This window comes from Herpailurus yagouaroundi, unplaced genomic scaffold (genome assembly GCF_014898765.1).
Source record: "Herpailurus yagouaroundi ecotype Mexico unplaced genomic scaffold, PumYag 253, whole genome shotgun sequence".
NCBI lineage: Eukaryota > Metazoa > Chordata > Mammalia > Carnivora > Felidae > Herpailurus > Herpailurus yagouaroundi.
This window is the reverse complement of record NW_024412470.1, coordinates 2,544,978-2,568,040: the sequence shown is the minus strand read 5'-3', so window position 1 is coordinate 2,568,040 and position 23,063 is coordinate 2,544,978. Positions and strand designations below refer to the sequence as shown.

Genomic DNA, 23,063 nt, shown 5'->3' with positions numbered 1-23,063 from the left:
CTGTTAGGTTAACCCTGAACTCACCATAACAGACCCTAGCTAGTGCTGCTATGGCAAAATTGCTTTGCAAACAGATAGAAAAGTAATCTGGGTGAGATTCTGCACCTTGGCATAGGAAATACGCATTCAGTGAAAACCTTCGAACATTACAAAAAGAAAAAGGTGGGGGCAGAGAGAATCAGCATTTTTGTACTAATGTAATAGCTTGGTTCCAACACGTTCATGATTGAATTGGACCTGTTGTTCAAAAGTAAAGAGAGAAAATACACCTAGAACACCTCCAAAGGAGCGGATTTGTAAAGGAAAAACAAGCCTATCGACCCCTGGCCCTTCAGTAGCTGTTAAGTTTCAGCCTCGACATTATGTGCATTAATGTGTAGGAGAGACATGTGTCCCTAGCTCTTTAACAGGACACGTGTTTCAACCATGGGCTTCAACATGAATCACTGTGAAATTTGAAACATCTTCGGTATTTAAGAAAACTGCACAAACAAGAATCCCCGCTTTTAATTTTCTCAGTCATTTAGGGAGTGGCTTCCAGGGAAAATAGACATTCTTCATGTGTTTTAGGAATGCTACAGAAATTCCATACTTAGAAGTGAATTGCACTGAGCAACAGCCTTTCTCTAAGGAAGGTCAAATTTTCTTCTCTTTGAAGCCTTTCAGGCTCCCAAGCCAGTTTGCATACTGAGCTTCCCAGAACTATTTTCAACTACCTGGAGCAGTTGAGCATGAAGAACACCATTCTCGATGTCTTTAGCTACAAATTGGTAAGCAAATGGGCTCCAGAGGCCTGAGGAGGAGGGGTACACCCCTGAAATCCAGTCTGTTTATTACTAAGGAAGTTCTGATCAAGTTTATGGTGTTAAAGACTCCAACATATCAACTCCATTGAAGAGCAGGACAAGCCATTGTAAATATGAACCATCAAAGCATTAGCCATTTCAATGAAATGAAGCAAATCAATTGTTTTTTAGAAAGGTGCCTTTCAGATCTCCTTTCTCAGGCTCTGAGTTTCTGTATCAAGTTCACATTAAAACAACTTGTGCTAACGGGATTTTAGCTCAGGATCTTGGAAGGTCAGTGACTTGGCCAATAAACCATGATTTCCCTAATCTGTGGCAAAACAATCACCTTGCTTCGGTAAGGCCATTTAAAACAATTCAGTGACATTAGGTTTAGGGTAAAAATGAAATATCTAAAATAATTGCAGTTACTCAGGTTGTGAATTCGCTTCTATCAGTTACCTTTTATTTAATTTGGCATTAATTGCTTCCCCCCCGACCCAATGTGTTATGATTTATTAAAATTGTTACATATGTCAGGTGTAGGCAGACTTAGAGATATTATTTTTTTTAAATCAAGACCTCTTTAGTAAATCTATTGGAATTTTGTGTTCTGTAAAATAATTTCAGCTGCAAAGAGTATGCTAAATGTGATTTCTGTATAAACCAATAAGGTGGTAATTACTATATCATATTCTGATTATTTCTTTCAACAAATTGATCGAGTACTTTCTATGTAGCAAAAACACTTAACTGGAGACTCTATGTTGCCTCCCTGAACGTGAACATTATCAGCCTTCATACGCTGTGAGCTTCTGGAGTTCAGAGATCTTGCTTTATAAATCTATCCTTGGGACTAGTAAAGTGCTTCCATGTGATAGGTCTTCAAAATCTTTCTGTTAGACAAATATAAATATAGGTAGTTAGCTTTAAAAAAAATTAACTTCTAAAAAATTTTAATTAAAAATTATCATTTAACTTTTGGGCAGAGAATTTGAATTCCAAAGTATTTAATACTTTGGAGAAGGCAAAAACAAAGGAATAACCTACAGAATTTTTTTCCTCATGTGGTCACACCAAAATTTTTTTTTTTTTTTAATTTTTTTTTTCAACTTTTTTTTTAAATTTTATTTTTGGGACAGAGAGAGACAGAGCATGAACAGGGGAGGGGCAGAGAGAGAGGGAGACACAGAATCAGAAACAGGATCCAGGCTCCGAGCCATCAGCCCAGAGCCTGACGCAGGGCTTGAACTCCCGGACCGCGAGATCGTGACCTGGCTGAAGTCGGACGCTTAACCGACTGCGCCACCCAGGCGCCCCTGGTCACACCAACATTCTATAGTGTTTTAGAAGTAGGCAGTATTTTTAAATTGGGAAGGGGTTGAGATGAGAGGAATACATTTTGCCTAAAGATTACATTTGTAGCTGGGGCGCCTGGGTGGCGCAGTCGGTTAAGCGTCCGACTTCAGCCAGGTCACGATCTCGCGGTCCGGGAGTTCGAGCCCCGCGTCGGGCTCTGGGCTGATGGCTCAGAGCCTGGAGCCTGTTTCCGATTCTGTGTCTCCCTCTCTCTCTGCTCCTCGCCCGTTCATGCTCTGTCTCTCTCTGTCCCAAAAATAAATAAACGTTGAAAAAAAAAATTAAAAAAAAGATTACATTTGTAGTAAAGTGTTATTTAGTATAAAAATTAACCAGCAGTTAGGTAGAAGGTTTGGGGAATTTCTTTGAGGTGAGCTATAAATGAACTAAAACTAGAAAAACGGAATACTTTACCCATGGTCAAATAATTAACTGTCTTTAAATTGGTTAGTTTTTGTGTTCAATTGACCAGTTAGATATGTTGGTAGGCACATACATGCATATAAAGAAGTTTGTTTTGTTTTGTTTTGTTTTGTTTTGTTTTGTTTTGTTTTAATTAGGAGCCAGGCACCAAGCTAGGTACTGCAAAGTATAACACAGAATTTGAAGATAAATTTTCTGCCATCAGTGCATTCACAACCTCCTCAGTCTGGAAGCAGACAGTAAACACTTCTTTTAATTCATGTCAAGTAGATGAGAGAGGAGTGAACTGGAGGCGGGGGGTGGGGGTGGGGGTTGTACAATCCAGTCATAAGAACTCTAAAGACAAAAGCCTAATCTAGGGGCCCCTGGGCGGCTCAGTCAATTAAGCGTCTGACTCTTCATTTCAGCTCAGGTCACGATCTTGCTGTCATGAGTTCGAGCCCTGCATCAGGCTCGCGCTGCTGACAGTGCGGAGCCTGTTTGGGATTCTCTTTCTGTCTCTCTTTCTCTGCCCCTCCCATGCTCATGCTTTCGCTAAATAAATAAATAAATAAATGCCTGTATCTGTTAAGTTTGAGGAGTCTCTGAGACACTCAAGTGAAAATAGTAGTTTCTAGATTAGAAACAAAATTTGGAATAGAGAAAGAAATTGGAAACCATTGGGCATGCTCTGAAGCCTGACTCTGGTAGTACATGTTCTTTTTCAGTTCCAAAATGTTCTGTGAAATGTAAGTCATCTAAGAAGTCTTTATCTACATCTAAATCTGTATCTCTTAGTTGTCTATGTTTCAGAATATAGCTTTCTTAGAGTATTGCAATTTGCAATTTTTTAAGGTATTGCTTTATAGAAAAAATTATTGTGGCCATGATCAGCAGTTGTAATCAGGCACTTCTGAGTTTGAATTCCAACTTTCTTACTCTCTAGCTGTGTGACCTTGGCAGCCTGACCCTCCTAGTTTCCCTACCTGTGAAGTGAGGATATCATTATCTCATTTGAAGCGTTGTCATGAGATTAGATGATACAGTACATGAAGTGGTTGACAGAAGAGACGACGTGTTATAATAGCTTAATAAATGACTATATTAAAGACTTTTTAAATGTTTCTTTATTTATGTTGAGAGAGAGATAGAGAGAGAGAGAGGGAAAGGGCATGTGAGCAGGGGAGGGGTAGAGAGAGAAAGAGGAAGAGAGAAAATCCCAAGCAGGCTCTGTGCTATCAGTGTGGAGCCCCACACGGGGCTCGATCCCACGAAATATGAGGTCATGCTCTTAACCAAAGTCAAGAGTTGGACGCTTAGCCAACTAAGTCGCCCAGATGCCCCGGCTATATTAATGTTAAAAGGATAAACAACATTGACTGATAGTACAAGTAAGCATCATAATCGATATTTCTACTAAATTGTTCTCTATTATAGTTCACAAACATCCTGGAATCCTACCAGGATTGAAGGAAGCTCGGTAATCAATAAACAGTTGTAGACCCAGGGTCTGAAACCAGATTTTAAAATTCTTATTTCTGATGTTTTATTAGCTCTCTTACATCTTCCAGAGATTATGGAGATTATGACAAATGTTCTTGTCTATTTCCAAGGAGCCTCCAGCTTTGTACTGTAGAGAAAGATACTCTATATCTTACACTGTATTATATACTATATGTATATATATTATATATATTATACTGTAATATAGATGAACAGTTTCAGGACAACACAAAATATTTATTGAGTCTCTAATATATGATAGGCACTGTAATATGCTCTGAGAATACAAATAATTCTTGCTTCACTCCTGGTATCTTGACACAAAAACATTTTTACAGGTAACTACCATCCAGTGGGGTATGTACTCAACCAGAGATAGAAGGAAATAAAAGAAAGAAAAACATAGCACAGTGAAGGGGGGAACAACTTATTTTATCATTAGGTTGGGAAAGGAAGTGAAATAAAGCCCCCCAAATATTCTCAAAGGTGGCGAAATCTGAACGTAGCCTATTTTGGAAAATTTGATACAGTACGTAAATAATTTTTATCCATGTTTCTATTAAATTGGAGGGCCATAGTTGATTATGTTAGATATCTCTTCTCACAGTTTACCCAAATACTAGAAATAACACTGTATTAGGTAGTTAATAATAATTGATGAGATTCTCTTATAAAAATAATCTGCCTACATCCAAAGATTTAGATTTTTGTAAATTCAGATTTAATGGACAAACAGTATTTTTAAAAATCAGATGACTACTCTGATGGCCTGAATTACTTGATTATGTAATCTTAGGAAGTTATTTAACTTTTCTGTCATTCAGTTTTTCTATTTGTAAAATAAGATTGTTGTAAAAACTTAGGAAGAGACAGTGTAATGGTAAAGGCTCAGACTTTGTAGTAAGCCTGCCTGAGTTTGAGTCCTACACCTATTATTGCCTCCAAACTGTTTGACTATGGGCACCTTACCTAACCTCTCTGTGCTCCAGTTTCCTCATTGGTAAAATGAGGATAATGACAACCTGCTTTAATTGTGCCAGAAAATTTTAATGAATAGTCTGCCATTTCTTCACTGATTCAAAAATATCACCTTTATCATATATTAAACTCCAACATAAATTAGGTAGATTTGGGACTTTCTAATGTATTCATTGTTTTGTCTCTTAACCGTTGAACTGATAATGATATTTTATTAAATGTTTTAGCTTTATAAAAATTTTTTTTTACATTTATTCATTTTTGAGGGACAGAAAGAGACAGAGCACAAGCAGGGGAAGGGCAGGAAGAGAGGGAGACACAGAATCTGAAGCAGGCTCCAGGCTCCCAGCACAGAGCCCACCGCAGGGCTTGAACTAACAAACTGAGAGATCACGACCTGAGCTGAAGTCGGATGCACAACCGACTGAGCCACCCAGGCGCCCCTAAATGTTGTAGCTTTATAACACATAACCTGAAATACATAAAAATTCAACTCTCCCCTCATCATTCTCTCTCTATACTACAGCTGATCCTTGAACAACTCAATTTGAACTGCCTGGGTTCAGTTGTATGCAGATTTTTTACAGTATAATGCTATAGACATATTTTCTCTTCATTATGGTTTTCTTAATAACATTTTCTTCTCTTTAGCTTACTTGATTGTGAAAGTACAGAGTACAGTACACATAACATACAAAATATGCATTAATCGACTGTCTTATTGGTGAGGGTTCTGGTCAACAGGAGGTATTTGTAGTTAAGTTTTGGGAGAGTCAATAGTTATACGTGGATTTTTGACTGCGTGGGGGTCGGCATCCCACATTGTTCAAAGTTCAACTGCATATACACACACGGTGTGTATGTACATGTGCATACAGAGGCTTATAGTTCCTTGTGGTGAACATGGAATCGTTTTATAAAGGCAAAAAATAAAATCCCATTGAATTCTGAAAGAATGTATATTAACTCACAAACTAATTTAGGAGAAATTGGCCGTTAGATCTTACGAGCTAGAAATAAGTCCATTATTTTCAAGTCTTCTTTCGTATCCCATAGGAAAATGTTCTGATTTGTTTTGTGAAAGAAAGCCTGTACCTTGCTTGTATTTACGTCTTACTCATCTACATTTATTTGTTGTTAATGCCAATGGAATCGTAATGTTCCCATTGACTTTTCTGATTAGTGCTAGTCTATCGAAATGTTGCTGGTTTTGAGATTTATTTTGCAACCAGTCACCTTTCTGAATTATCTTGTTACATCTGATAGGTTTTTGGTGGAGGATTTCTGACTAACAACTGCACTTTGCAAGATAACTTTCCGAGAACTGAAATTATGTTTATAATGTCTATGGACCATTGCTTAAAAATGTAGTTAAATTCCTCCAAGGCAGAGAGGTTAAAAAAATAAAAGCGAAGAAATATGATCCTCCCTCAAAGCTTCAGGAGTTCGTATTAAAATGTTGAAGTGAGAAAATTTATATTTAACATTTTTAGGAAATGCAATTCTACTCTTTCTTATAACTGAATGTTTCCCACTTAATAATGCACCTTTTTCCTAAAATCTGGAACACTATAATTCTTTATCTGCCATATTTTGCTCCTTTTAGCTCCCTAAATTACAGGGAAATTAGAAGTCCATTAAATGCTGTACATTAACGCCTACCGTTATAGGGTTAGCTATGGACAGCCAGGAGCTGCACTGCTTGTCAAGTTTGATCACTTTGAAGTCCAAAAACAGGATTCTTTTAACGGCACTCATTTATTTGTACAAAGAAATAATACTGATCTATGAAACGGTTTGTTTTGAAACAGGTGAATGGCAGGAATGTTACGCTGTTTCCACAAGCAGTGTGAAAAATGACATCTGTTCCTAGAGGACAGAATCCATTCAAACTGAAAATATAGCATTTTTTATTAGCTAAGGAAAAAATTGAACATCCTGTTTCTCTATTGTTGCTACGTCCAGTCTGAATATTACTTTGCTAGCAAATTAAACTGGACTTTGTGAGATAGTTCTCTTTGGAAAACTGTTTGTTACTTTGGGATTTCACTAACCCAAATTATGACCGAACATTAAGAAAATATCAATAATGTTTATTCTTGTAGGCTTGGACAATAGAGGTATCAACGAAGCATCCACTGAATATCTAAGTGCTAGCATTATAAGATTTGGGATTGTGTATATACAAGTGGACGAACCAGGCAATTTTTATTTATATACATATAAGGAAAAGGGTTATTTTATTTCTGCTAACAGGTTCCAAAGAACTGAGTAAATTTTCATTATGTGAAAAAAGGCAAAGGCAGGAAAGATTTTCAATACTAAAGGAGAACTAGATTTTAAAAACTGAAGAAGGCATCAGAATTTCTGATATTGATGCTATCGGAAAGCCATCCTGTCATTAAAACATAAAAAGACACTTGTGAATTAAACCAGCTATAGCGACTAAACTTTATTTGGAAAGGCATTTTCTTAATTTTTATATTTCCTAAATCTTTGAAACTCTACCATCATAGAATATCAAAATAGCACATTCTTGTATGAAGCAAAACAGTACTTTTTAGGTTATAAATATTTTTGATAATGTATTACATAGGAAATTAATTTTTAAGACAGTGCATAATTAAGTAATCATACAAGAAGCTCTATTATTCTACCAGAGAAAAAGCCTAGCTCATTGTTTTTGTTTTTGTTTCTTTGGTGTGATATATCCTATTTACTTTGATGTTTCCATCATCGAGGATAAGCGGTGTGAGAACACTTCTGTATACTCAGTTACTTGTCACAGTGTTTTACTTCTAAAACTCAGTGAATAAATATTTTCAATTCAAAGTATGATTCTTCCAGTGGACACTTGTAAGATCTTAGACATTCTAAAATTGAAAATCTAGTTTTCAACTTAAATTACATGAATTGAGGCCAACATTGTCCATGTACATTAAAAAGATGTAATTAAACAGTTTGTTATAACTGTCATAGCATTCTGAGATTTTTTTACTAAATGATACATATGCCAACCACTATTATGGCCAGGGCATATGCTACTTAATACTACTTCTAAGAAGGGAAAGTGTTTTAAAAATGTATTTTGGGGTGCACCTGGGTGGCTCAGTTGAGTAAATGTCCAACTCTTGATTTTGGGTCAGGTCACGATCCCAGGGTCCTGAGATGGAGCTCTGCGTTGGGCTCTGTGCCGAGCGTGGGGACTGCTTGGGATTCTCTCTCTCTCTCTCTCTCTCTCTCTCTCTCTCTCTCTCTCCCCCTGCTCACCTGTCTGTCTCTCTCAAATAAAAACTACATATAAAAATAATAAAAAATAAATAAAATAAAATAAATAAAAATAAGAATATAATCTTTTATACCTCATTGTATTCTACATTATATTTAAAATGAGACTATCATCTTGTGATAAAATGTAAATAAACTCATCTGTAAAAATATAGAAAGCCCCAGGAAAAAGGGCTGTGCAACCCTAAGACCTATTAATTTTTTGGCTTTTTTAGCACAACATCGTGTATTATTTATTAAAGCTAATTCCTGTTTCTTTTTTTTTTAATGTTTTTAAATTTATTTTGAGAGAGAGGGAGAGAGAGAGAGAGAGAGAGAGAGAGAGAGACAGCATGTGTGCCCTAGCAGGGGAGGGGCAGAGAGAGAGAGAGAGAGAGAGAGAGAGAGAGGGAGAGAGAGAGAGAATCCAAAGCAGGCTCCACATTCATCTCAGAGCCCCATGCGATGCTCTGTCCCCAACCTCAAGATCTCGACCTGAGCTGAAATCAAGAGTCAGACACTCAACCAGTGGAGCCACCCTGGCACCCCAAAACTGAGTCCTGTTTCTGATCTTGTTTGCTAGTACATACCTAAGTCACTAATGCAGCCCATCTTAAATTGTTTCCTTATCTAGATGGTAGAATTGGAAAATATAACAGGAGGAACAAATGAAAAATGATGTTTTCGAAAAACCATGTTATATATCTATCTATATATCAAGTTGGTACTTGGAACGATGCAAATGAAATTTTAGTGGCCAGTATAAAAGGATGAAGGTCTTTAAATGTATATCTATTCTTTTTAAAAAGTCAGTGATGTTAAAATATATCTATTCTCTCTTTCTTCCTGAAGGAGATGTGAAAAAATGAGTCCAAGTAATTTCTGACTACATAAATGTAAAAAAAAAAAAAAAAAAAAAAAAGACTTAGAGACATGGCTCCTTGCCAGTAAATCATTCTTCTCCATTATTGGCTACTGTCTATTTTATGAGCTTTGACTAAGCCACAAATACTCTAACAGCATAAAGCCCTAATTCAGTAGAAGATGCTAATGAGAAAAATGTCTCCTACATTCTATAGGTAATGAAATACCCTTTCAGGTAACATTATTATGGTGTTTGCATTTTTTTTTTTTTGATTTTCACTAATATCCAATCATCCTGAATGAATTAATTGAGATCCAAGAGTAGTAAATGTACAATTATCTGACACACATACACAGCTAACAAGTATAAAATATTTGCACTATGCGCCATCCATCAGATTTATGCTATTTTCCACGTTCATTATGATTGCAGGCTCAAATGGCAATGGCATTAAACCGGTGAAGACACTGGTGTGCAAGCAGTTGTGTGATGATGAAAGCTTTCAGGTACAGCAGGTTTCGAAATAGTAATGGAGAATTTAAAATACGGTTACTTTAAAAGATACACGTTGTATGTCAATTGTCCTTCAATAGTAAAAACTGAAAAAAAAATAATTAAAACTTTAAAAATACATGAATCATTCTTATCACTAAGAATGTAAGAATCAAGGATTGTAACAGAAGAATGTTGCATCTGGGGACTGGATTGGGTAAGAATACACTGTGTCTAGTTCTAGCTGAGCAGTGCTTCCTACCGGAAAGACTTTCCTGAACATTCCTGCTTGACCAATGGCCCCTCCTCTTTCATAACCTATAATCCTTTGTAAGGCTGTTCTCAGTCTGATTAATTTTACAGAAATATCTATTTCTTTTAGCTCAGTGGCCTGTTTTTTTGTTTTTTTTTTTTTAATGTTTATTTATTTTGAGAGAGAAGGTGAGCAGGGGAGGAGCAGAGAGAGGGAGAGAGAGAATCCCAAGCAGGCTCCACACTCAGGACTCTTGGGCTCGATCTCAGGACTGTGAGGCAAAACTCGAGGCAGACGCTCAACCAGCTGAGCCACTGAGGCGCCCCTCAGTGGCCTGTTTTTATTATCTTTGTATGTTCTGTGTCTCAAAAAATACTTGATGCATAATACTCAACAACTCTTTATTAAACTAACTAGAGAGATCACTTTTACATTTAATGTCTATTAAACTAATGTTATTTGAACATATGTAATATTAAATAAGCTTTTTAGAATCTTTAAGATGTAAGTGTGTCTAATCCATTTCCCCAGGACATTATTTTGGTAATGTTATGATTAAAAATTTAAAATGCCATATTGCAGGTATCAGTAATCTTTTCCTGTGAAGGGTCAGATAGTGAGTATTTTCAGATGTCTGAATTTTCATACAATCTGACCAGCCTCTACCACAATGAATCAACTCTGTTTCTGTGACATAAAAGCAGCCATAGAACAAACACAGATTACTGAGCATGGCTGTGTGCCAATAAAACTTTATTTTGGCATACAAAGTTCGAATTTCATGCAATTTTCATGTGTCATGAAATATTATTTTTCTTCTGTTTTTATTTTTCCAACCACATAAAAACATGAAATTCATTCATAGGACAATGGGCTGTACAAAAACAGGTGACTGACCCCTGCTTTACAGCATGTAATTTTACATTGCTATCACCCTTATCTAGTCGTTAACATAACAGCTGTTCCCTCTATACTGTATATTGTAAATAAACATTTGCTGTCAATAAATATTTGTGAAATGAATGAATGAACATAAGCCTCTGCTGTGTGGTAGCTGAATCTGCGAGGTTAATACTAGAAGCAGGAGGTTTTGTAATAATCCTCATGAGACAGACTAATGGCCTGAACAAGAAGGAAGGGCAAATAAGAATTAGAGCCCAGAGATATTCAGGAAATTTGGACCCTGAGCCTTTATAATCCATTGTTGGGGGAGGAGTCAAGGGTAAGCTCTAACTTTGGGGGTTTTGTGGATGTGGTACCACGAAGACTAGGAACATGGGAGAAGGACATGCAGGTTGGTGGAAGGATGGGTACTGAGCTTTAGGTGCTTGAGTAAAGTGGCACCTGGGTGTCTCAGTCAGTTAAGCATCCGACTTCGGCTCAGGTCAGGATCTCATGGTTTGTGGGTTCAAGCCCCATATCCGGCTCCGTGCAGACATCTCTCTCTCTCCCTCTCTCTCTCTCTGCCTCTCCCCCACTTGCACGTTCTATGTCTCTCTCAAAATAAATAAATAAACCTAAAAAAAAAAAGGTAACTTAGTGCTCTCCAAACTTTAGGTGCTTGAGTAAAACCTAGACTGAGCTATCCCACAGAGGGTTTGAATAAATGAGCCTGACCCTGAAGAGAGGTATGATCTCAGGGTGTGAATCTGTTAGTCCTCTGCATACAAATGGTTGCCGAAACCATAAGCAGTAGTGGGTCAATCTAATCTCTCAGGAAAAAACATATAAACAAGTTAGTAAAGTCTTGGGAGAAATGTAGGAACATTTAAAAGTGGGAGAAAGCAGAGGAACGCTTGAGTAAGAAAGAGTGAAGGAAATGGCCAGAGATGTGGGAACGGCCAGCAGAATGGAGAGTTCGGAGGCTAAAAAAATAGATGTAGGTGTCAAATACCAGACAGAAAAATGATAAAGTGTCAATCTGGATTTGGCAATCGGAAGGTGACTGACATTTCGGCAAGTGCAGCCAGGAAACAGAAGTCCAATACGCAGTGGGTCGACGTGCACTGAGAATATGAAATTAATAAAACGACACGTTAGAGGAACGTTAATACAAAGGGAGAGCTGGCCTGAAGCTAGAGAGCTATGAGGCGAAAGCCAGGTCTTTTTGGTCTGGGAGACACTGGGCTCTGCTTCCAAGTTGGGGACAATGAATTAGCAGAGAGAGGAGGGGAAGAGCCATTGAACATTCAACAGAGAACGTGAGAGGAGATGATTGAGGGGCAAAGTCACGGTGTTGGCAGGTAAAGGAATTAAGGACACAGACCGGGCTGGAGTCAGTGCGGATCTCCTTTTCTCTAAGATTGAAAGGAAGGAAGTTAGGAATGAGCATGAATAGAAAGACACCATTAAACCGGTGGTAGCATTTGAGAGATAATGCCTTAATTCTATGTATGAAACAGGAGGCTTCCTGTGTCTTGACGACTGGGAGGACGCAGGAGTTGAAAAGAGAGTTTGAGGACAATGATGAAGATCTGAAGTATGTTAAGGGCGATGAGAGTAGGTTAAGGGTCAGCAGAGATCTGAAATTACATTCTTCCAGGGGTTTCATGACTGCTTGATTTTTCTTAAACATTATGCAGGTACCTGGATCGAGTGATGGGTTGGGTGGTAGATGCTAGACATACCAATAAAAAAAGGAAATTGGGTCCAAGTTGGGTTCAACAGGAAGAGAGAGCAGGAAGAATTTAAGACTTCCAGGGTTCTGGACCTGCTGGAAGAAAAACAAAACAAAATAAAACAAAACAAAACAAAACAAAAAACCAGCTTCATAGAGTGGCCATAGGAACTTATAATTAAAGAGGAGGCTGGGTGAAGGTCATTGACAATTGGAGGTAGTAATGGATGAACCAGTCTGTAGAATAAGGAGTGAGTAACATAGAGGCAGGTTGAGGGATGATCAGTATTAGTGTGGAATATACAGGATGACAGAATATCAAAGCAGGATGGGAAAGATATACGTATCCTTTAAGATACCTGAAGGGATTCTATGACCGTGGGCTTCATAAAAGCATTAGCAAATATCACGAAGCATGAATGGACCTGTGCCCCACCCCCAGAACTACAAACACAATGTATGAGAGATCAACTAACAACTCCTAGTGCCTTTATATTTACCAACTGGTGTAACCCTAATCTAGAAGTAAATGAGAGAAAAAGGTGTCTGGGCTGATCTTACATGAATCTTCTTTTCCTTCTTCCTCTTCTTCCTCTTCTGCTCCTCCTCACCTTGACTCTGCATTTTCTTTTTTTTTTTAATTTTAATTTTTAATTTTAATTTTTTTATTTAGTTTTGAGACTGAGAGACACAGAACATGAGCAGGGGAGGGGCAGAGAGAGAGAGAGAGAGAGAGAGACAGAATCCGAAACAGGCTCCAGGCTCTGAGCTGGCAGCACAGAGTCCAACGTGGGGCTCAAACCCACAAACTGTGAGATCATGACCTGAGCCAAAGTCGGAGGCTTAACCGACTCAGTCACCCAGACGCCCCTGTCTTTTAATATATTTGAACGGAGGAAGATTTTAGAAATACCAGGAGTGTGAGTGGATTTTCCCTATTTCTTTGTAGTTGTTTCCCTTCCAAATAGGCTTTATCTGAGAAAGGTGTGGCTGAGCACAGAGCTGCTTCAATGATGAACGGTGGTAGAAATCTAAAACCAGGTGTGCAGGAGAAGCGCAGTTCTCAAACTATTTTTTTTTTTTTAATTTTTTTTTTCAACGTTTATTTATTTTTGGGACAGAGAGTGAACGGGGGAGGGGCAGAGAGAGAGGGAGACACAGAATCGGAAACAGGCTCCAGGCTCTGAGCCATCAGCCCAGAGCCCGACGCGGGGCTCGAACTCCCGGACCGCGAGATCGTGACCTGGCTGAAGTCGGACGCTTAACCGACTGCGCCACCCAGGCGCCCCTCTCAAACTTTAATGTATATGCATATTACCTGAGGAATCTTGTTAAAATGCAGATTCTAATTTAGCAGGTCCGAGGCGGAGCGTGAGATCCAGCGTCGCCGTCAAGCTCCCAGATGTCTTCTCCAACTGCTCGCAAGGGCACACTTCCAGTAAGTAGTATGGCCTTAGCAATTCTCTAGCTTCCAGCTTCTTTCTTACCGTTGAGGATTTCCTTACAACAATTCTGCCCAGGCATGTGAGTTGTGGGATCTACTTATTTCAATGTATGTTTAATTTTTATTTTTCTTAATGCTTATTCATTTTTGAAAGACAGAGCATGAGTGGGGGAGGGGCAGAGAGAGAGGGAGACACAGAATCCAAAGCAGGCTCCAGCCTCCCAGCTGTCAGCACAGAGCCCAGTACAGAGCCCGACGTGGGGGCTCAAACTCACAAACCGTGAGATCGTGACCTGAGCCAAAGTCAGATGCTTAATCAACTGAGCCACCCAGGCACCCCGTATTTCAGAATGTGGGGATTATTTGGGATTATACTTGGGTATATTCCACATGAATAGCCTAATGATGGTTGTGGCATCACGTAATAGACTCTAAGGGAAAAACAAAATTGTTTTAAATCAGCAGGTATGTATTACGGCAACATTTGCTTGGATGTGGATATGAAGCTTGATGGGTGCTGTTCCTGAAGCTGGAAAACTGGTTGACAGAATAATAAAGGAGCAGCTTTTGTTACAGCGAAAGCCAGCAATGTCTGCATTCATTGGGAGACCCACTTTTTTTTGGTAGAAGAAGAACAGGAGTGTGCCCGACACACGTATATGGAAAAATCAGAGAGCGTGTTACTATAGGGTTAAAACTGAGTATGTGGGCAGCTAAAGTACATGCCACTTTTGAGAATAAAAATAGTGTGTACCTTATTAAAAGCCGCCTGACAGGGTCAGCAGCCCAGTCACAGAATACCTACCAAGAACAATTTCAATTTTAATAGGTTTTACTATGTATTTCATAAGCATGCCCATTGAAATTGAGTCATCAAAGCCTCCCAGTTCCTTCCAGACAGATTTTAGCCTGAGAGCTTGGAGTAATTATCCCACTGGATGTTAGCCTGTGTAGCTATTTCAGCCTCGTTCATCATTTCAAACAGCTACATACTCTGCCTGCTAATTTCTTCCGATGGATTAGCTGCTCTCACTTGTCTATCTTTTTTTATTTCTGGGGGGTGAAATATTGCCTTCTTCCCATGTTTTAATAAGCTGAGCAGGCATGCGCCACTGCACAGCTCCTGACTCCTATTTCTTTCAGCTCAAAGAATGATCTTCTGGGGGAAGAGCTGGGTGTAATGTGAAGGTGAAAACTTGGCCGTTACTACCTGCAGCCTGAAACCCGCTGCTTCACACAAGAGCTGAAAACACAGTTCTGAGCTGGTCTGCACTTATCTGTTTATAGTACATCCTAAGCTATTCGTCTTCCGCCGTATTACTGGATTATTTCTGCTTCTTTTAGACTCTGATCTTTATTTCCAACAGCCCTCCCCACCCCCCATATTTCACCTCTGCTCTGCCTGTGTGCCTCCCATTAGAAAACCACAATGCACAGAACTATTCATTGCAGGATATAACTTCCTCCGTTCTTCACAATAATGACCCTGGTTGAGCTTTTGAATTCAGGGGTTCAGTGATTTCTTTATTCTCTGACCACCCAGTGAGAACACACAATTTCACATGCTAGAATATCATTCCTTCTTAAGTACGTGGTTAAAAAAGCAAGGATCCTGGGAAAAAAACCAACTCAGGATTTAATCCTGTCTCTGCCATTTAGAAACTTTGTGACCCAGGGTTAGTTGTTCAACCTCTCTGAGCCTAATTTGGACTGACCTACCATAGCACAGGTGCCTCAGCACAGGGAACTTAGGTTTCCTTTATGCTGGTCATTTAACCAGGAGGCTTTGCCCCTTGCACTTGCTGTTAGTGTCAATCCGCTGTTAGGGCTCCTACAGCTTTGCAAAGGGTCCTAAAATACCAGATGGAATAAAAGCAGAAGCTGAGAGGGCTCACTCACTCAACTCATGAGTCTGGAAGTCTGGTGTAAAGTGTACAGCAATCCTCACTGAACAGGCTTCTGAAGCCCCATGGCACCAGTCTGGGTGACTCCATTTTATACTCTCCCAAGATCCCATTGGCGCGTCTTGACACGGGTTGGGAAGACAGGGATTTTCCCTTGACCCGAACCGGAAAAGTGACCCTGTCCCCCTAGGTAAAGAGGACATTGTATGGACTGCTTCCTCAGATAAAGTCTTCAAACTGATGAAGGCCAAGGTAACAGGGGCTACATCTTCTAACCAGTAGAAAAGGCAAGTCTCCAGAGAGCTGGCAATCTAAGGAAAAGCTTCTTTTACTCTCGGCCACAGAACTATAATGTATCTGCTGATAAATTGGAGATGGGTAATTTTTATCCAGCTCCGGAGGAAATGCAAGACAGTAATTGGTAATTCTTAGAGAGAGTGGCACAGCCCTCAAGTCACTCTAAGGAGATATTTTTGGAAATGTGATACCATTTGGAATTATATTAATGGGAGCACTGCCTGGGATCAGAAACTTGGAATTGGTAGAAGTGGGTTTTTTTTTTTCCTTCAGAAACATAAAGCATCCATATTCTTCATTTACACATAAATTATGTAAGTGGATAAAATCCTCATCATTAGAGAATGACCTTGATGTTAGGACACATGGATATTATAGGTGATATTCTTCTTTGAAATTTTGCAAATTTTTGACATTAGTTATGGTTCAGTGAGAGTATCAAGATCATTAGTGTTGAGTCAAATACTTTTGTACTCACAAGGTAGTAATTAACATGACGTTTCCAACTATTTATATATATTTCATCCAATGAGATTACATATAAAGTATATTTCATCCTCAATTTGTCACTCTTGTGCTCTCTTATTTCCTTCCCCCATTTTTTTGGCAATAGGTGAAGTGAAATGGAGAATGTGTACGAACCTGGCAAAGAAAGGACTTGATCCAAAGGCCTCGCTTGAGCAACTCACCCATCCTATGGACACTTTGTTCACCCGTTTGGGAAGATTCCCAAAATATGTGTTGCTTTCTTTTATTTATTTTTTTCTCGTTCCCTGTCACTCTCCACCCCAACCAGTGGAACACTCTCAAAACAATGTCATTATCTTAAGTGAAGAAATAAAACCAAGTGTCAGAGAAAATCTCCTTTTAATAAGATGGTAACTTTGCTTATTTGATAGAGCCTGAATTCTATAGAAGAAAAAGATGGTACATACATGTACTTTATTGTCAAGGTTAATTATTTGATAACTTAAATAAGAACCTAGCCATAGAATAAAATTATCTCACAAAATATTGACTCTGTATCTCATCATGTTAACACATATGAGATGTTATTATAAATGATGGAGATTTTTAAGGTTAGCCCCATGTGTGTTATCCTTAAAAATGGTTTCTGATGCAGGATTCCTACAAAAGGCAGGCTCCACAGACATTTGGAACATCAGTATATTTGATTCAAGAGGATAAGAGAAGGTTGGAGGGAGGCTACCATACGCACATCTTGAAATGTGAAGTAAATGAGTCACATTAACTCAATACCTTGTAAACTCAATGTTAAAGTCCACAATCCTACACCGACAAACATTATTTCTCAAAGTGAGGCTGAAAATGTGAGTTCGTCCACATGGTGAGAGATTAAGAAGAAGAACCAGAGTTGAAGTGAAGGACTATGCTTATTGTTCTTCCCTGATTCAGATGTCATGGCTTGTCTTCTAAATAGGTGTTATCATAATGAAAGAAATAAGCATAATACAGAAAAATTTGAAGAGAAGGTAAATAAGTAAAAAGTTCACCCATTATTGAACACAAAAATAGCATAACAATTAGCGTTTGCAAGTTTTCTTCTAATATTTTGTGTGCATATACATTTGTACTTATTTAACAATTTTAATTAAACTTTGCATGCCATTTGATGATTGTTTTTTCCAGTTAAGCATTCTCCTTGTTTTTACCTAATTATCATGGTCCTTGGTGTAAATTCATGCACTACCTTCTCTTTGGAGATGTCGCACATAACTTGTAATCCTTTTTGTTCATGGGCATCACAGATATATTTTTTTCATTTTTTAAGATTATAAATTATTCTGTGATAAGTTTCTTAGTACATAATTTTTCCCACAAATTCAGTATTAGTTCTTAGAATAAATTTTGACAAAACATGTTACTTCCTAATGAGAAAAAAAAATCTTAATTTTTGAGAGATTTTTAACCCATTCTAGTTGTAGAAAACCTTGAAAATACAGAAAAGTATGAAGATGAAAATAATAATTAAGCACAATCCTACAAAATAGAGAAATAGTTACTGATATGTTTATACCAATGGTCTTTTTCCTATGCATGCATAGACACACACACACACACACACACACACACACTCAATATATGATTTATAAAATTGAAACCTTGTGTATACAAATTAGAATTCTGCTTTTCTTTAAATTTCGTATTGAGTAATAAGCATTTTTTCAGGTTATTAGTTTTCAAATATGATTTTTAATGGGTATACGATTACTCATTAGTCATTTCTTTGTTGTTGAATTTTAGGCTGTTTCCAAAATTTTACTGTTACTGTAATAAAACTCTGATTTTTTTTTTTTTAAGATAGAGTTCCAGAACCCATATTACAGGGTGTAGGGCTGTACCTTTTTAGATCATATTGCCCATTTGCTTTCCAGATCAGTCATGTCAAAGTCTTCCTAGCAGTGTATGAAGATCCCTATCTCATTGAACCCTCATAATATTTAATAATATTATCAGATTTTACTATTTTTAATTTATGGAAGTGAAGACAGCCCATTTTTAAAGTTTTCACTCATTTTAATCCTAGCCAAGTTTTCTTTACTATGTGCTTAGTTTCCCAAATTGTTTGGAAAATTACGATTTTTCACAAAAGATACATGCCTTTTAGAAGAAATCTCATTACAAAGACAAAAATAACTATTGCTAAAATATTTCACCATTCAGATATAATATTATATTAAGTGATCATCACTCCATCATTAGGAAATTTTAAATACACAATACAGTATTGTTAGCGATATGTACTATGGTATATAGTAGATTTCCAGAACTTATTTATCTTGCATAACTGAAACTTTGTACCTTCTGTCCATTACCTCCTGATTTCCTCTCCTCTAAGCTCCTGGAAGCCACCATTTTACTCTCTGCTCCTATGAGTTTGACTATTTTAGATTCCACATTCGTTGATTAAATATCATTGTGCAGAAGTGTTTGTTCTAAAGTCATAGACAAGGGTGGGCCCCCGAAATTGGAAGAACCCTTGGGTTACAAACCACCACTCTCGTTCATGAACATGGCTTCCTGCAGTACCAAGATCCTCCCAAGCTTCCTCCATGGTAGTCCTTCTATTCCCATTCTGGAGATGTTGCCCTGAAAGCATGAGATATTCCTGTGCGTACATATTAAGCATGGACATGAAGTATGCAATATGCTAGGTCTGAAGCACTGTAATGTCCCTCTATGAAAACTTTCCCATCTGGAGTAGAGACTTGCATCATTTCCCCATATCCCATCCTTTTGAAACATGGAGTAGTTTAACATACAGGTTTTCCCCTAAGTTCACATTGATTTATATAATTATAATAACATCTACCATTTGTATAGAGGTTTAAAACAATTTCACTTCTGTTGTCTCATTTTCTATTTCCAATATAATATCACTGCCTTGATTTAAGATGGCTTCATCAATTGTCCAAGGTCATACAAACATCCCTCTTTTGTCCTAATTTTGAACCTATGCTATAATACATCAACCCATTTTGATTCTAATAGTATTTTGTTTCCTATATATGTTCTATAACTTTAATATAGGTTGCAAACTCCTTACAGATTTTGTTTACTGTGTTAGTATTGTACTGTATCTTAGAGGATTCATAAGGATTTATATATACAATATTTTGTTATATTAACAGTAGTGACAGAATTGCTTTGAGTCTGATAAAGTAGGCACATTTCTGAATTATTTTTTAAATCTCAGAATATGGTAGAAATCAAGGCATATATGTTGCTTTATATTGAAAGATAGTGCTTTTGCAGTATCACGTCACAATTCATAGATCTTTAAGCTAGAAATAGAAAAGAAAGGGAAGGGAAGGGACTGAGATTGACATTGACATTGAAGTTAAAAGAGAGGTTTTTTTTTTTTTTTTCATTTCTTTTTCACTTAAAATATAACATATGGGGTACCCGGGTGGCTCAGTTGGTTGAGTGTCTGACTCTTGGTTTTGGCTCAGGTCATGATCTCACAGCCCGTGAGTTCGAGCCCCGCGTCGGGCTCTGTGCTGACAGCTCAGAGCCTGGAGCCTGTTTCAGATTCTTTGTCTCCCTCTCTCTCTGACACTCCCCCATTCATGCTCTGTCTCTCTCTGTCTCAAAAATAAATAAACGTTAAAAAAAGTTAAAAAAAAATATAACATATAACAGTGCCTAAAGAGAAGCATACTATAAGTTCATGGATACACTCATTCTGTTTACTTGCAAACTACTTCCTTTTTATTTCAGAACTTCTGAGGTTCTTTCATTGCTACAGGCATTAAGACTCAAACAGTAGCATGTATCAAATGAATGCCATATAAAATATCCTATACTTGAAAACTTTAATATTATTTTCAGACAAGAACCCAATTCAACTATAGCTTTGAAAGAGCTTTGATCTTGGATTGAGAATATAAAATTGTTGCTTAATTATTATGAAGTAAACCGCAGAAAGGTAAGAACAATACTATTCTGAGTATTTCTAAAACATCTGCAGTGCTTTGGGGCTATCCTAAATATTTTCAGAATTTCGTCATATCATTTTCACTTAAATACACCTATGTTTTGTGAACAAGTACATATACTTTGGTATGTATATACAAACATGAGCATAAATATCTCTAGCCAAGTGAACTTGGTAATAGCTAGTAGGTACAGCCAATGCCAAATTGTTTTGAGTTAAATGTTAATTTACTGATAGGAAATGGAATAAAAAAGAAAAATAATACTAAGGACTGTGAAGAAGAAAAACATAATAATATTAGGTTTAGGGCTTCAATATTTTTTGGTCAAGATCTTTTGCCAACATTAGTTAATCAGTATTCACGGTACCTTAGGAGGTAAATATTATCATTTTAATTTTAAATAAAATTGAAAAATAAAGGTTAAGTGGTTTCCCTCAGGCAACAGAGGAATTAGATTTTATTTTTTACAAGGAAAATGAAAATGACTATTTAATAGCGATGTTAAATAAGATAGAGAACATAGAAGTCCCTATTTATAACACTAGACACATAGTAGGCTTGAAATAAATGTGTGTTGAATTTTTTAATCATTATACTAGTTAAGGAGAAAAAGTTCAATATATCTGCTTCTGTTAACCTGGAGATATATATGTATGCACATATAGTAACAATTTTTACGTATGTATTTAGTTACTGATTAGAAGAACTAGAAAAATTTTGGTTTTTTAATTTTTTTTAATGTTTATTTATTTATTTTAATATTTAAACGTTTTTTTGTATTTGAAAACTTTTTTTAATGATTATTCATTTTTTTTTGACAGAGACAGAGCACAAGTCAGGGAGAGGCAGAGTGAGAGGTAGATACAAAATCCGAAGCAGGCTCCAGGCTCTGAGCTGTCAGCACAAAGCCTGACTTGGGGCTTGAACTCACAAACTGTGAGATCATGACCTCTGCCGAAGTCAACCCCTTAATCCACTGAGCCACCCACACGCCACTAATGTTTATTTTTGAGAGAGAGAGAGACAGAGTGTGAGTGGGGAAGGGGCAGAGGGAGAGGGAGACACAGAATCTGAAGCAGGCTCCAGGGTCCGAGCTGTCAGCACAGAGCCTGATGTGGGGCTCGAACTCACCAACCGTGAGATCATGACCTGAGCCGAAGTCAGTCACTTAACCGATTAAGCCACCCAGGTGCCCCTAGAAGAACAAGAAAAAACTGAATGCATCAATGTTGTTTATTGTTTTCTCTTTCAAAAGAGCCTCTTTCTTTGAGACAGGAGGGCAGGTGTTACATTTTTCAACATCTCCATGGAATGAGATTATAGATTCTCTTTAGTACTTAATGACACCCATGTTGATATCAAACTGTGTGGTAAATTTAATCAGGTCAATAAAGAATTCAGTAAATCATTAACAGGCTTTCTAGATCTAATACCACCATGTAAATGGCTTGGTTGGTTTTTTTCTTCTTAATCCAATTGGCTGAAATTTGATCAAAATTTATTATGGATTCTAGCATCATGTTGAAATATTCTCCATGTCAGGTTGTTCTTCCTTACAGCCAACATAAGTTCTTTACAATATTCTTTTTGACTATCAAAAGATCCTTGCATTTTCTGGTCACTGTTGGACACACACCCAGGAACAAGACTCACTTTCCTGCCTTTTTTCATAGTAAACAAAGATTATTCCAGTTGTGTTGTATGAAAGAAGCAAAAAGTTATAACAATTCTACTCCACCGCCCCCCCCCCCCACACACACAAAGAAGCTCAGTGGTCTCTGGTAATTAAATTGAACTTTTCCAGATAATTTTATAAATCCAGCCACAATATTAATGATAAATACATTCAAAGAGAAAGCTGAATGAATTCTTTGGTAAAAATTATTTCATCAAACTCAACTGTTGAATATTGCTTAATCTCAATGCCATACTTTGCAGTTATTAAGACTGTCAGATATTTCAGTTTAACGTTGAATAAAACTACTCTCAGGCACATATGACGTATAGAATGACCGAAAAGAGAATTATTTTTTTCTCCGATTATTAGTGAAAGCTCACGTTGGAGACTTTGGCTTTTAGTTGGTAATTTTGTGAGCCCTCATGTTCATCCATTCATGAAAAGATGAATTGGCATCAGAACTGACAGAACAGCTCTCTCTAGTGTTTTAGTTACTATTGCTGCATAACAATCTTTCCCAAAACATAGAGGCTTAAAACAACAGCCAGTCAATTATGTTGCATAGGTTAGAATTCAGCTGGGCAATCTTCCGGTCTTTATCTTAGTGACAAAGATCGTGTAGTGATACTTAATTGGTAGATGGGCTAGCCCAGAAGACCCACAAAGGCCTCATTCCCAATCCAGGCACCTTGGTGGGGTGGCTGGGAGACTATCAGCCATAGTACCCCCCTTGGCCTCTATAGCGTGACATTCTTGAGG

The 23,063-nt window shown here is 37.6% G+C and overlaps 1 long non-coding RNA gene across 1 annotated transcript; it reads left to right on the top strand.

The window, feature by feature from the left end:
• The first annotated feature begins 622 nt into the window (after positions 1-622).
• Positions 623-17,092, top strand: LOC121020903 (uncharacterized). The gene is made up of 4 exons (XR_005786351.1): positions 623-770; positions 13,876-13,959; positions 14,428-14,620; positions 16,780-17,092. It is a non-coding gene; the product is annotated as an uncharacterized LOC121020903 (long non-coding RNA).
• The last annotated feature ends 5,971 nt before the right edge of the window (positions 17,093-23,063 follow it).